This window comes from Fundulus heteroclitus, chromosome 23 (assembly GCF_011125445.2).
Source record: "Fundulus heteroclitus isolate FHET01 chromosome 23, MU-UCD_Fhet_4.1, whole genome shotgun sequence".
NCBI classification, from domain to species: Eukaryota; Metazoa; Chordata; class Actinopteri; order Cyprinodontiformes; family Fundulidae; genus Fundulus; species Fundulus heteroclitus.
Window position 1 is genome coordinate 12,592,987 of NC_046383.1, and position 14,031 is coordinate 12,607,017.

The 14,031-nt window shown below is 37.3% G+C and overlaps 1 protein-coding gene across 3 annotated transcripts in view; it reads left to right on the plus strand.

Moving 5' to 3' along the window:
• Positions 1–14,031, plus strand: part of fstl5 (follistatin-like 5) — a 247,596-nt gene that overhangs the window by 63,884 nt on the left and 169,681 nt on the right. The window lies entirely within an intron of this gene.

Genomic DNA, 14,031 nt, shown 5'->3' on the forward strand with positions numbered 1-14,031 from the left:
GAAAATGCAGAATTAGTAACCCATATTCTGGATTGTGTTCATGCTTAGAGGTCACTGCATGAAAACAAAAGGAATTACACCTTATCTTTGTGATTTGCGGCTTCTGGGACAGACTACAGTCTTTCACATTTCAAACACACTAGTCTTAATGAAGGAAGCAATGCCAAATCAGAGTTTTGTTTTTGCATTAGGTAACATAATGCTCCACCTTTTGAAAAATAAATAAAATCTGCCATATATTTTACTTTGTAGTTCAGGTAACAATTAATCAAAGCTGTATTTCATCTATGAGTGGACACTGGATTTTTTCCAATAAATGAATGCACTGATGTCCCCTTGTTGGTTGACAGATGTATCTCCATTATTGTTCTGTCACCTGTCTAATTTATTTTCTGTCTCCTCCCAACAAAAGTCAGTGTAGGGCAAACGATGGTCCAGTGACCCAACAAGGCTGCCACTGAGTGTTTGAAGGGGGGCACTAAATGGACGCACCGTATTGCTATTTTTCTTCAGCAGGGAAGGTCGAAGCAGTAATTGTAGAGGGTGCATTACCATAAAGGGCGGCCCTGGCTGTCTTCTGTGATTCAATTCAATGCACCATGTTCTGTAAGCTGGGAGCAGAGAAAACTTTGGCCAGTTTTCAACAAACACATTTCCAACCTAGAAAACGAGAACAGTGCAGAGGTCATAAATAATTCAGCACTTTTTTTGGGATACCTCTTACTTTAATTCAGCTGGGTAAGGGTTGGTCTAAAACCCTGTGTGAACCCTGTATCTCACTCAAAGATAGCTGGGATGGACTCCAGTCTCTGAAAAGGGTAAACCAACTGGACATGATGGTATTCCAAGTATAATTTATTCTTAAAAAGTAAGGCTCTTGCGTTGTAAAGTGATGAATCATATCCTGTATTTATCTTCTTACGCACGTCTACTCAACTGAATGTGCCTCAGACATTTGCGTCTCTCAGGCTGTGGATAAACTATCAACCCAGGCAGGGAAATGTGTGCTAGGCCTTTTCAATTAAGTTGAAGCAATTAAAAAATAAATGATTGATAAATATAGATTTTTTTTTATTTCTCTGTCTCAAAGTGCAAGTATTTTAAAATGCTAGATTTAAAACATGCAGGTTTTTACAGGAAACCAAGAAATACAGTCATTTTCTAGGGTACGCTAATTGGAGTCCCAGTGTGCACCACAAGCTTAGCTTGTTATGCAATCTGTAACAAGACCCAGGGCTACTACTGAAAGGAAATTTCATGAAATGGATCGATTGATTTTTAGTTGTATCAAATACCCAGCGGAACTTGTTAAAATTATATTCTATCCTCTTTCCATATGTATAAAAATCCAATGGTGGTGATGTTCTAAATGAGATTCACTTGTACTTGAAGCGTATGTAAATGAAAAATGGTAAAGCAGAAACATTACTTCTTATGTGGACAAATAATCTGTCACAACTATGAGTAAATCCACGTCATGCTCATATTAGGTTAAAAGAGTTGGAAAGCAATTATTTGGCTTTAGATCAGTACAAATGTGATGATCTGTGAAATGTTCCCAAGAGGAACGTGTCATCATCTGTAGACATGTTCTGATATCCATTAATCAGAACTGTAGGTTCACTCCTGTTCAGCAGTTGGTGGTATATGAACCCTTTTTTATACTTGATACCATAATTGTGATAAAATTGCCTAAATTAACTGCATTCTTTGTGTAGTGAAATGACTAATGTAAAACAGGACCATATTAATTAACAGAAATATATTTTTAATCATGAAGCCTGGAATGTAAATATGATATACAATACAAAACGTATGCATTCCTTCCAAAATGTCAACCTAAGATTTTCTGTAGAAACTTGTAGTGATATGTTGCAGAATACATACACCCAAGCTAATACACTATCCTGTGTTGTTTGCATTATTTTGCTATTTAACAAATTTTTTTCATGTTAATTATGCCTCAATTTACCCATCCACCTTACAAGGGTTTTTATATGCAGCAGGAACAATTGATGAGAACATTTTGGTTCAATTAAAATTTAGAATAAAGAAATACAATATAAAACAAAGCAAAACAAGCCTAATGTATTATCTTGAGGAATTTAAAATATATATTTTTTCTGTATGCACTGTTAGAAACCTGCGCAGCTATTGCTTTGAACTTTGATTGTTTATGAACCTCCTCTCTGCTTTGCCTTCAGGGAAGCTGTTTATCCTGGTGTTAATTCAATAACTGACTGGTTGTGTTTTCTGCAGCTCTGCCTGAGTAAATTAGGCTCATTGATTATAAAGTCTTATTTTTCTGTTGATTTCTGTGAATAAAGGTAGAAGGAGTGTTGCTTTAGTTTAATTTGGCTGACTAAAAAACATACAGTTAGTTATGAATCTGTATATAAATACCTAATTAAGCTTATTTTTCATACTTGTATAACAAGTAGCCAAGATAGTAAACCATTTTTGTTCTTAATCATTTTATAAAGCTTAAGTGGAGAGTTTAACTGTTGATGAAAACTCATCACTGGTGACATATTGAACTTTTATGATTTTTTTTTTTTAAATTTTCTGCAGATCACTTAGAGATGTCTTTGTACAACTACAGGACGAGTAAAGTGCCTCGAGATGACATATGTTGTGAATTGGGGCGATATAAATAGAATTTAATCGAAATTTAATAGTTAAGAAAACTCATTTATCTAATTCAAAGATTCAGAAAGCTTTTAATCAAACCAGAACCTCAGAATTCCAGTTCCATCTGATATTTAAAGCAATACAATATATCTCTCATTAGGCTTACAATACGCCACAGACCCACTGTTACACCAGGTACTATTTATGATTTAGTCAGTCAATCAAAGTTTATTTAGATCTTAAAATACAGCCTGGTTTAACCTAACCTAAACAGTGGTTTAAGGTTAGAAAAAGGGAATCACAGACCTTTAACCCCTGGAAAAACCAGCAGCACACACTAGAGAAATTATCAAACAGAATAAATAGACAGAGAAAAAAAAAAGTAATGATATTATTTTCTGGCCTGTTTCTGCTCACAAACGCCTCCCCAGAGCTACTGAACCAGACAAACTGGGTTTGAGAGAACCTTAGGGTCCATCCTGACGGTTTGACTGAGCAAGAGGGTTGATCTTGATGTGTGGGTTTACCTAAATTTGGTTACATAATCAGCAGTGCTGAATTTCTCTGTTTTTGTGTTTATAATTAGATATAAAGGTTGATTCCTTGGAAATCTGTCACCTATTATTTCTCATTGATTTTCATAATCCTTTACTTAAATTTTAACGTCGGTGTTGATTCAAAATAAATAATTACCCTGAGAAATGAATAGACATTGCCTCATTCTTTTTTGTTTACTACAGATAACTTATAAGTAGGATTCACCCTTCTGATTAATTTTGGATAGTTTATTATGAACGATAATATCTATTAACCTAGCATAATATCTGTACACACCCAGCAGTACATTTCCTAGAGAATAATTTAGCTGCATGCTCATCTTTTCCTCTTATGACATGTAAATATTTTTTTCAGCTTACCTCAGAAATCAGGTCTCTAACATAAAAAGCCACAATAATAATCAGATCTATTACAAAGCATGTTGTAGCCTGAATACTTATAGTATAACCAGGTGAGGAGAAACAATTAAATCAGGTCGTTAGAAATATTTGCCCCTACAGACACAGTATTTCACCTTAAAACAGCAGTTAGACATCATGGAGTATTGTTATTACTCCGTCACAATGTTGAGGTGAAACCTCTGCACCAGACCAAGCTTGTTGTTTTGTTGCCTCACACAAATGTTTGTCCTCCTAATCTGTGTCGTCTCCCGTTCTGTAATACACTGACACTGTGCATTAATTTGTATGCATTGCAGTCATTTTACCTCAGACCCAAGTCCATACCAGACACGCATGAATAATTCACAAGCTGAAAAAACATTGAGCTCTAAATTGTATATTAATTCTGAAATTGCACACTACCCCCTGGGACTGGGTTTACAATTTTAATAACTTGTCTCCGCTAAACCAAAGAGCAGAGTGTTTCGGTGCTTTTCGCAAACAGAATTATTTGATGACTCCCTGTTGTTCAATCTCACTTCACATTTTTATCAAAATTTAATTTGTAATGGCTTTGTTACAGTAAGACCCAAATCACCGTAGAAAGAGGGAGTACAGCTTTTTTTTATGAATGTGAAGGTGAGGTGTCTTACATGAGACCCTGGGACAGAAGTGCAGCATTACCTTATCAGATCTGCGTACAAACATTATTTGCATATTGCCTTTCACAATTACATGGTGCTTTACAGTAAAAAAGGGCACAAAAACAGAAGATAAAACATAAAAGAAAAGATAAAACAGCATGTTTTTAACATCATACAGGCTTCAACTAGTTAAAAGCTGCTCTAAATAAATGGGTTTCAGCTGCTTCTTAAAATAATTAACCGAATCAAGACAGCGCAAAGATGGAGGCAACACGCTGCTCTAAAGGATTTATCCCCTCTGTTCTCATGTGTTTGTGGAACCATTAACAGCTTTTGACCGGAAGATATCGAACTGTGAGAAAAGGTGTCGGGACCTAGATGGTCAGAAATCACGCAGGGCTTTAAAAATGAGGCCTGAAATTGTAAAATGAGTTCTAAAATGTAGCGGTAGCCGGAGTAAAGAGATTAGAGCTGGAGGAGTATGCTGTCTCTTTTGTGTGTTTGTTAAAAAGCCTTGCAGCAGTAAAAATATTACTGCTGCAAGGCTAAAGGCAGCCTGGATTCTTTTTTATTCAAACACATGAAAAGGCTGTTATAATCATTATGGGATGAAATAAAAGCATGAACATCTCTATATCAGCTTTTTATACCAGAGTTCGAAACTTCAAAACAATTCTTAGCTGAAAAAAAAAAAATACACATTCTAGTTAATCCATGAGAATGGTAAAAGAAATAAAAAAAATTAAAGATTTTACTAATCAAATTCTTGTAGATGACTGCAGGAAACTGTGTATGCCTGCAAGTCACCTCTAATCTGTGGTCCACTCACCCTTAACGGTTCAGCTCAGGTTTAGGGAAAAAGGGTAGATATGAGCAATTAGTTGTCGACCTGAAGTTAAACGTGGTGAAAGCAAAGCCTTTTCAGAGAACAATTACTTTTAAAATCAGAATTTCAGCTGCCTAGAAGGCAACTGAAAGTTTCAATCTCCTTGCTTTTTCTTCACCACAAAAAAAAAATTAAACAAATGAAAACACATGATGACGTGTTGTGAATTGGCACTATATAAATAAAATTTACCTCAATTAAATTGAATATAAAAGAGCAGGAACAGATCAAATGAACACATCTAGACGTCTGATAAGTTTGGACAAATCAACACGGCCAATACAGCGTAGGGACGGGTGAGGTGCGACTGCCTGAAAGCAGTGATACGAGTTGGTAAAATGGGTCTATAGAAAGAACAGAAGACTCTCTAACCCGAGAGTCCAAGAAGATGCGTCAGGCTTTGACAGGTCCGTTTTTAAATATTTAAAAATTAACTCTGGTAACCAGCAGGAGCAGTCAATACAGATGTCATGCATGTCCTTCTATTTATGCCAGTTACAAGCCTCTTTGCAGAGTTTGTTACCATCTGAAGACGATAAAGTCCCTGATTGAGACGGGTTAAAAGTCCACTGCAATAATCAAACGAGAAGAAATACAAGACTAGAAAAACAAGAAAAAAGTTGTAAAACATGTCACTATGGATAGGGCCTGAGTTTATCCTTGGCCTCTAAATTAGCTTGTTGAATACTCCTTTGTGTCCCACCGTGGCGTTCCATCTCCCTCCCTCGTTATAATTACACCCGCATTGTGCCCCTGATAAAAGTCAATTCCAATTAGTGGGCCAGGATAAAAAACAGCAAGACTCAGCATTTTTTTTAACAAGACGGATGTTTTATTTTCCAGACATTAACTTCCAAGCAACTACAGGTTTCTGACAATGTATTTTGTAATGTTAGATATTTTGGCTTGAAAATTAGGATTTTAAGTCAGTTCATGATTAAATGAGGCAAAGTTTTACTTTACTTTCAGATAAATAAGAAATATAATACGTTTTACATTTAAAAAAGTCATTTTTTGTCTCACATACCTATTCACCAATTGCACAAACGGTGATGACTGTGAGGAAGAAGGCTAATGTTCACTTATACTGACTCTACCAGGCCATTAGAATAACATTTAGGAGCCATTTTGCAGTGTACTATTATGACAGGCAATTTGTTTTCATGTCTTCTAGTTGCTTAATGAACTTTCGGTGAATGTTAAACTGCTTATCTCAAAATAACACAGACATGGGTTAAAAAAAAAAGTGAGTGATGGGTGTCAGGGTGATCATCAGGACTGCCAAAGGAAGCATAACGTGCTGCATATTTAGCAGGATAAACAATATTACTATCAACACTCCTCCCCGGCGTACAAATGACTCCCAGGATGTTAAGCATAATTTTTGGCAAACTATATCCTGAATGTGTAGAATTAAATGGAGTGAGACGAATCTAATTGAGATTCATCAATAATTCGTAGTGATCTGCATGAACCCTTGCTACTTACAGTGGGTAATGATGAAGGCTGGGCTATGGCAGCGCTGCCGACTCTATCTGAAGGTCAGCACAGTAATCATAGGAAGGAACATTATCCTGAAGGTCGGTTCCTGCTTTCAGCCAACATTAACTTTAATGCACCTTTCATCTGAATGGCAGGACCGCATCAGTGTCAAAACATGAACATTACCCCCCAGAGCTCCACACTACCGACTCAGTTATTTCATTGTATTTAGAATCCAAAATAACTGTTCCTTTTTTCTTTTTTTTTTTAAGTTGTGTGTATTCCCATGCTGGGATACGTTATAAATATTTCTTTGAAGTCTTGATCCAACTTTCTATCCCAAGCCTGCCAGTAATCATCTCCCAGCAGTGACAGCCACCTTCAAATCCAACACTGCGTTTGGGAGAAACTTGAAAAAAGGTTAAATGAGGTGGGAACCGTTTTGGTTTTAGACTCCCTAACACACTCTGCTTCCAAAGCTCCCTAATTGCATCTTGTTTAGCCTCACCATTTGCATGCGGAGAAAGCGAGAGCGATCATGCCTGTATAGTCTGGGTGTGTATTCCTGCTCTCAGCAGGGGGTGCAGCTTATAACTGCAATTTAAAGGAATAGAAAAAAAAAAGCTAGAATTCTGATTTGTCATGTCCTTTTATGTTTTAAGATCTTAGACGGTGTTTTTATGTGTTTCATCATTGTGAGAAACAGTCCTTTGCTGCTGCTTTTCGTCAGACAGGAGTAATGTGTGCTTTAATATTTTCACCATTCAGTTTAAATCCTAATTCTTGGTGACATGTGCTTTTGAAATGGCCTCTGACATGTGTAAATTGTGAAAGGGTAAAAGATGAAAGCCTCAGATTGGAGCAAACAACCTTAGATCTCCCTCACTTCAGAAATGTGCTATTACTTTGGGTTTAGAGCCACCAAGCAAATAGAATTACACAAAATGAAGTCCTTGTTAAATATATCCTTGTCCCCGTCAACAATATCATTGCATACAAAGTGCTTTCTCCAAGGAAAGGTGGATCCATTAATGCAATAAAGAAACAATGAACAGGAATATGTTTTCACAAGGTGAATTACACCTAGACAATTGGGCAGGGGTGTTTCTTATTGTTTAAAACAATTTCTGTCATCTATTTAGTTTATAATGAATCAGTCCTGTACTATTGAGTACCTGATAATCTTTGGGACCCAACATCACCTACATACTCTTTTGAAGCCAATCAATCAGGAAATCAGACCTTTGAGATTTATCAGGATCAGACCCACACATGCAGCTCTTATACAGCACATATGTGTTGCTCCTCAATTATGGAATAACCTGCCCCTGCACATAAGAGAGGCTCCTCCACTGCCAAGATTTGAAACTCGACTCACTATTATTCTTTAGCTTTTACCACTAGCGAGATGTTGTTTTTTTTTGTTTGTTTTTTTAAATTCAGAGAAGCTCTTTTTCTCACTGCCAATGAATTATTCTATAATTCAATCTCTGTTCTTGAATATTTAAATGTGGCAAGGGGGGTGGCAGTCCATCACATTCATCATCTGTTCAAGAAATAACTTTTTCATTTTAAAAGGACTTTTAAGAACAAAATACAGACAAAGCTAATGAAACTGAATGATTAGTTTGAGTGATTGATTCAATAACACCAAATCTAAAGGGGAACAACCAAAATGAAAATTGAATGAAAATGGTAAGAAATTGCTTACATTTCGCTTTTTAATTAATCTTAAACAGCAACATTTAAAGTAGTTAGTTTCAGTTATAAAATCACATTTACATTAAATTGGTTCACACATCAGTTTTTTTTTTTTTTAAATACATTTAAGGAGTGGATGAGACATAAGTTGGTAGCACTGTTGCTTTGCAGCAAGGAGGTTCTTGGTTGCCTGGATCTTTCTGGATCAAACTTTCTGCGTGGAGTTTGCATGTTCTGTGCACAGAGTGTGTGTGCATGGTTGTTTGGCCAGTGTGTTACCTGATCCTGCATGTATCCAGCCGGAGATACGCAGCAATGACCCTGGACTGATAAGCAGGTATAGACAGGGATGGATGTGAGACCCTTTACCCTTGTTTTTGAAATGTGAATTGTGTTTCAAAAACAATATTGCGAAGGAATTGGTCTTTGTTGTTAAAAATTAGGTGTAACTAAGAATTTTAATGGTCTATAGTTCCTAAAACCACTGGCATGGGGCCGTTTCCCACCTTTTTGCATACGTCTCAGAAACAGTGCCGTTGTCATGATAGGGTAATTGATCATCTGGATTCAATGTCAAATCTATGTGCTTTTGCTCTTCTGTGGCGTGGGGCTTCATTTAACTGTGAGACTGACCGCAGTGTAGGAGGTTCCTAAAACTTTATTGGATTCTGAAATCCTGACACAAGATCCGTCTGAGTAATTTTAATACTCCTGTAAATACTTGAAAACAGATCAGATGGAATATTGCAATGTTTCATGCAGAAGGAAAACATGTAAAAAATGATAACAGCGAAAAAGGCAAAGAAAAAAGACTATTGATAAATATTTTATACATTTTGTACCCCTTCCCAATTCAATGCAACTTACAAACATTCCTCCACAAAAGGTCCAACATACCCATAAATGGGTCATTGTGCCTTGATTTCATCTTGATAGTTCCTGTCACCAGTTGATGAAAAGAATTCACTTTAAAAACGCAGAATAAACCACACTCATAACAGAGAAAATCAGGAAATCTATTAGGGGAAGACAAGCTGCTCATATGTGTGCAATTTGCTTACCAAGCAGCCCACTGTAATGTGAAGTAGTAATGTCAGAAGCGTGGGGTACTTACAATTAGTCGACACTCTGTGATAAATGGGGCCGTTGGCGGAAATGCTCTCAGTGCTGCGTCCTGATGTGGACAGAATGTGAGAAGAGCCGAGCCCACGTTCAGTCATTAGGAGAGCAAATGAAATGGGACGGAGAGTTGCCAAGTGGCTGCCAGGTGCTCTCATCCTCTCTCTCACGCATGCTGTCATCCAGGGATCGACGCACACATGCTGTTGGAGGCTGGAAGTAATACATTACTTTTTGTCTCGTTGCTGTGGTTCAGTACAGATGGCAAGTTTTTTTGTTTTTTTTTTTGCACAATTTTACTTCACCTCATTTTCAGGTAGTTCCCCATTTCCTTTGCACATACGTGTGAAACATAAGCCAACACAAATTAAACAATCTTTGCAGCATGCTGAGGTGCTGAGCAGGATCTGTCACCATATTTAATATACACAAGTGTCTGTTCGCCCAATAGATAAATGATTAAACTGTCAAATTAATTAACCGAGATTCAAAGTTGTAATTCAAGGAAGTGTACCAATCCGTATGAGGGAGATGTTTTATTAAACACCGAAGAGGACAGCTGGGATGTAGCTATTCATCCTTCTGAAACATTGAGAAGCTACATAATATTCTGAACATGGTTAATTCATAATGCTGTGATTTATTTCTTCCACAAATCTTCATGCAAGTTTTTTTGTTGTTAAACTTATTGCAGAATCGTTTCATTTTTTTTGTCATTTTGGAATATTAAGTTGATTTAAATGCTACATTTAGGAAAACAATAATCTATCCACCCACTTGCTGTCACTTGTGCTTTCAGAGATAATTTCATTGTAAGTTCAAACCCCATCCTACACGTCTAACACCAGCAGCAAAAGTATAACTACACCCACTGATTAAACTTGAGATTGTGGTCATTGATAAGCAGCAGAGGACAGCCGTTGTGATCGATGTGGCCATCACGAGAAACTGGAGAAAAACCAAGTGCTCCGGGAAGAACTGAGAGCCTGGAAGGTGAAGACAATAGTGGTGCCCGTGGTCATCAGAGCACTCGGGGCGGTAACCCCCACTCTGGAGAAGTGGCTCCAACAGATACCTGGAAAAAACATCAGACATCTCAGTCCAGAAGATCTTAGGAACAGCTAAGATCAAAGGCATGGTTGGATTTTCGGCTTTTATTAGAATACCAGTTCACAGTTTAGTGTGCAGGAATTATTAAACATTTCCAAAAATGGAAAGCTAAGAACAGACTGATGTTTAAAGGTTTTTATTCTGCATTTTAGTGGAAGTACTCTGTACAGGGGTTCACTGGGGCGGAAGAAACATCATGAATGTTTCAAACAAAGTGGGTTACTCCAGCTTCAAAGGGCTGAAAGAGCTCGTGCCTCAAATAGACTTTCATAAATTGTTCAAGAGTTGTTTTTGCCACCAGGAGTGAAGGTGTTGTCACACTGCTGCAATTACCAGATGGTGAGGTGAAAGAAGAATGTTTCAGAAACTAATACAACAGCTCTATTACCAGGCTGGTGGAAGCACGCCCTTAACCACAGAGAAAGGGCAGACAGAAATTAATCTCCGACTTGCCATACGAAGTCCATGAACTGCCCTTCGGACCTCTACATAAAAACTAAACATTGCTCTTACTGGCAAAGAGGATTTTTTTTTTATGTGAATATATTTCCTTTCAAACCCTTTTTTTTTTTTTTTTTTTTAGTCTTGTGAAAGGTACGGCCCACTGACCAAGCATAACTGCATGACCACTTACTCATTGGTAGTGAGTGGGGGAAAAAAGAAAATCACACAGCAAGTGAACATTTAGTCCTCAAAGATTATGTGCTGGATGCAGAACCAAATGGGAAGTGGTATGGTTCTGAGCAAGTTTGACAAGGTCCATATGATGGTGGTCAGTATCAAGTGAAAGAAAGAGTGGGGAGCCAGTGGTAGGTTAGACAGCAGCTAGATCTTAATTAGGCTGGTTCCTGTGATCAGTGGAGGCTGTGGGGCACTTCATGTAATCAACATGTTGATGTTTTTGCTTTGACCCAGACAGCCTACTAAGTATTGCTGCAGAACACATAAACAAATTATTACAAGCAGTCTTTCCTTTCATAATTTTCAAACAGGTGGTCATAATAATATGCCTCATCAGTATGTCAACATAAGTTGTTCTTTTGGGATGTGAATTTTCAACATTTTTGCTAACAATTCAAATTTGACGTATCAACCTCCCCTGCCACTCGCTCGGGTATCAATTAGTGTCCAAAACTTCAGACGACTCAGTCTTCTGCAGTTGGACGTATTGGCAGCTATTTATCGTACCGGTGCATTTCAAGACATCATTCTGGAGGACACGGCTCCAAGTGTTTCATCATCAGATAACCAGATTCACCCTGTTGTCAACGCTGGTAGTAGGTTTGTCGCTGTTTTGTGAGCCAGAAGTTGAAAATGTGGTACTTTCTTTAGCCGATGCGCCGTCACTACATCTAAGCGACAGCGTGCTCCTACAACTCAGACTGTGTGCACATGAATAGCATTATTACATTTGTAACACTGTATAAACATCACAAGTAATCATCAAAGAACAACTGCTCCTTGTGTTTAAGATGGGTTGAATTTCACTTTATAATAGAAACAAACCTTTAACCCTGAACACGTAACATTACATAAGAGGCTGAATAACGACTGTTGCAGCCCCTGAAGACACTTTGCATTAGCAGATCAGCACAAAAAATAAAATACGTGTTCAAGCAATCTATGTAATAACACCTAAATGTGGAGAGTCTGCACCTGTGAGAGAAATTTAATTTTTACATGCAGTAATATTTTACTTGTCGATTCTGTTTTTTTGCTCCATTTCTTATTTGAGAGCCATTTCAACTTGGTAGACCGAGTGAAACTAGAGCCCTTAAGTGTTGTTTACCACACTCTGCTCTCTCTGAGGACTCAAGAGTAGTTGTGATGGAAAATATCAGATAAGTGCGAGATCAACAGTCTCCGTTTAGAAATGGATAGGGAAAAACATGACGACAAAAAAAAAAGCTTGTAGATATCAAAAAGATGTCACAAACATCAGGCTATATTGCTAAAGTGGATGCAGGCATTGAGATGCAGACTGAATGCTGTAAATATCAGGATGCATCCTAAAAGGATTCTCACAGATCGTGCCTTTTTAAAAAGTTTCTTTCGAGATGATCGTAATCTTTCCATTTATCTGCAAATATCTAAATTGTTCGGCACGTTAAAGTACATTTGTATAAGAACTTTACATTATGCATGCATCAGGGGACCATTTGCTCCAAAATGATGTCAAAACCCCCAATGCTCTTTGCTTAGACTGACTAAAGGTTATTTTTATGCCATGATGATATATTTTCATGTCAATAATTAGATGGCTCCAACTGTATAATATATGGTTCACAGCCCTAGCCAAAATGTCACCGCACAAACCACTTTCCTTTTTTATAAATCTACCATAGCATCCTTTAGTTCGCAGTATAATGTCATTCATTTTTTTCATTTTAATTCAGTCAAAAGAAAAAAATATTACCACCTTACAGCTTTCTGACTGGAAGGTTTCTCAAGGACTGACATTTCTACATGCTTCAGGCTAGGCCAAGACATATGCTTTGATCTAGTGTCTCAAATGTTTGCTAAAATATTACCAAGGAGTCACGTCCTTGTAAGAAGGTTGCTTTTTTATTTATAATCCCTAGATTAATCAAAATGTAATGAAAGACTTGAAGGATGTGAATGTTGTGACGTTGGTCAGAGTTTATGGAAAGATGGAAGAAGGTAAATGCAAGTCAGCCCTGGAAGAAAACCTCTTAAAGGATGAAAAAGATTTGGTGGATAAGCCTCCAGCAGGTTTATCAAATCTAATCATACAGCCTGATGTACAGCGGCTTTAGATAAAAACATATTTGCGTTCAAATGTGTCGAAACCTAAATTAAATTGAGAAGCTGTGATAAAACGGAAAATGTGTTATTCACACAACAAAGCGTAGCTGTTCTAACGGCATGAATAGTACATCTCTGACAGCCTGGTGGGAATATCACAACATGAATAGATCTTCAATTCTCCCATGCAGAGGAACACCCGTGTGGAACCACACCGACATCCTGCTAAATAAAAGGGCTCTTAACTTTTCAACATGGAGCCCAAAAGTTAATGAAAGAAATTGTTTAGATGACGTATTAGATGGAAAAAAATTCACACCTTTCGATATTTTAGAAGATTTACATGGGATTAATCAAATTAGTTTTTACAATATTACTAATTAAAATGTATTACCCAGTTCATATATTTAAGATTAAACAAATACAAAAACTTCCTCTATAGACATAACCAGCTTCCTTGAACTTCAACCCCCAAAATTACTTTCCAAGACCTGAATACAACTTTCAGATGTCGGTTTAACAATCTCACTTTCCATGAGTAAATGGTCCTTGATTTGTCTACCTACACACATCCTAACTATTGGAGTGAAATTTGCACAAATGTTTTTCTGAATGACCCAACCCTCAGCTTATGCGTTACAAATCCCTCATAGATTCACCTCAGGACATACGAGGCTCCAAATGGGCTTTTCACTACCAGCTCATGTCCCCAAACTGGGAGATGCCCCTGATTACTCTACATGCTCTCTGGCAC